Genomic DNA, 1,745 nt, shown 5'->3' with positions numbered 1-1,745 from the left:
AAATTACAGAGGCTATAAGGTAAACACTCACAATATAAAATCAAAAGTACTACGTAACCCCGCACATTTTAACTATAAGAAAGCTCAATCTACAATCGGTTTGCATAATTTGCGGGGATGCTCATAACACTTCAGAATGACACCATAATTAAAGAATGCAGTAATTGCGGGGAAAATCATACCGCAAATTACAGAGGCTGTAAGGTAAACACTCACAATATGAAACCAAAAGTACTACGTAAGTCCGCACATGTTAACTATAAGAAAGCTCAATTTCCTAATGAATTTGATGGTCTCTTCATTGCAGATCAACCGGATGATGATTTTAAATCACACAAGGACAAATTAGTAATTTCTGCTAAGTCATTTCCCGTTAACTATTGGGACAAGTGTGTGAAAAAAAGGTGAGACAGAAGTACAGCGAAACATATTACTTCGATTCAATATCAAATCTACTTGGAATGGAGAAAAGTACTTTCATGGCGCAAGAGTGGGGAAGGTGGTTTGGTGAAGTACATAATGAAAATAGATTGGAGTTATCAAGTATGGAAAGCAGGGGTTACATTTACCGATAACGCTTTCCTTTACTCCCTGTGATATTTCTCATTCTCAGGGACGGGCAACTTCAATAACTTTTTCTTCGCAGCCCATTTACTCGATGTAGCCGTAGGATTTAAAACGCTTCGCACCATTTTACAATCGGTCACTCATAACGGAAAACAACTTGTTCTTACTATAATACTCCTAACAATTGTAGTATAGCTAGCAGGAGGAGGAATTGGTGATGAAATTGGAGATTCCGACGGAGATGACTATGAAGTTTATCGTATTATTTTTGACATCACATTCTTCTTTTTCGTTATTATTATACTTCTAGCCAGCATTCAAGATTTGATTATAGATGCTTTTGGTGAGTAATGTGACCAACTCAAATCGGCTAAAGAAAATGTGGAATCAAATTGTTTCATATGTGGCATAGGAAAATATTTCTTTGATATAGTTCCTTACGATTTTGATATTCACGTGCAAACGGAACATAATCTTGCAAATTACATGTTCTTCTTTATGCATCTAATCAACAAACCGGATACAGAATATATTGGACAGGAGACTTATGTATGGAATATGTATCAACATTGCTTCCGTACGCAGTATGAAGACGAACTGTCAGGGGGTGGTGGAGGTGATTAAACAAAAAATTTATTTAAATGTTACATAATTGAAAATATTTTATGGACAATTACCTGTTTGTAAATAATTACTTTTTTATAAATAATTATATTTTCTATGTATCTAAAGTTTTTAATAAAACAATAATAAATTAAAAACAAGTAAGGAAGGGCTAAGTTCGGATGTAACCGAACATTTTATACTCTCGCAAAGTCAAATGGTATACGTGTTTTAGATTTCTTTGTGGATCTTGCCGCCTTGTTCTATGTTGACCGATATTTTCAGTTAAAAGTCAGCTATAGGCACTGGGGTCTACATATTCATTACCTAGGGGCTTGAACAGTTTTGATTCCATTTAGACAATTTTTAGTCACAAGGTGGCATATTTCAAACGCATTATTCACGAAAAGTTTTACCCCAATACAATTATTTTTGCTTGATATGCATAGTGGAAAGTGACATAACCAGATGAAATTGAAAATGGTGTTATATGGGAAATAGGCGTGGTTGTACACTATGACATAGAAATATAAAAAGAACGTTATACACCGAATTTAGTTGAAATCGGTTAAGCA

The 1,745-nt window shown here is 34.4% G+C and overlaps 1 pseudogene; it reads left to right on the top strand.

The window, feature by feature from the left end:
- The first annotated feature begins 219 nt into the window (after positions 1-219).
- LOC106619523 (ryanodine receptor-like) lies at positions 220-1,171 on the top strand (annotated as a pseudogene).
- Positions 1,172-1,745: the final 574 nt, after the last annotated feature.

The sequence above is a fragment of the Bactrocera oleae genome, chromosome 4 (assembly GCF_042242935.1).
Source record: "Bactrocera oleae isolate idBacOlea1 chromosome 4, idBacOlea1, whole genome shotgun sequence".
NCBI classification, from domain to species: domain Eukaryota; kingdom Metazoa; phylum Arthropoda; class Insecta; order Diptera; family Tephritidae; genus Bactrocera; species Bactrocera oleae.
Note: the sequence above shows the minus strand (reverse complement) of the source record. Positions and strands in the feature narration are given on the sequence as shown.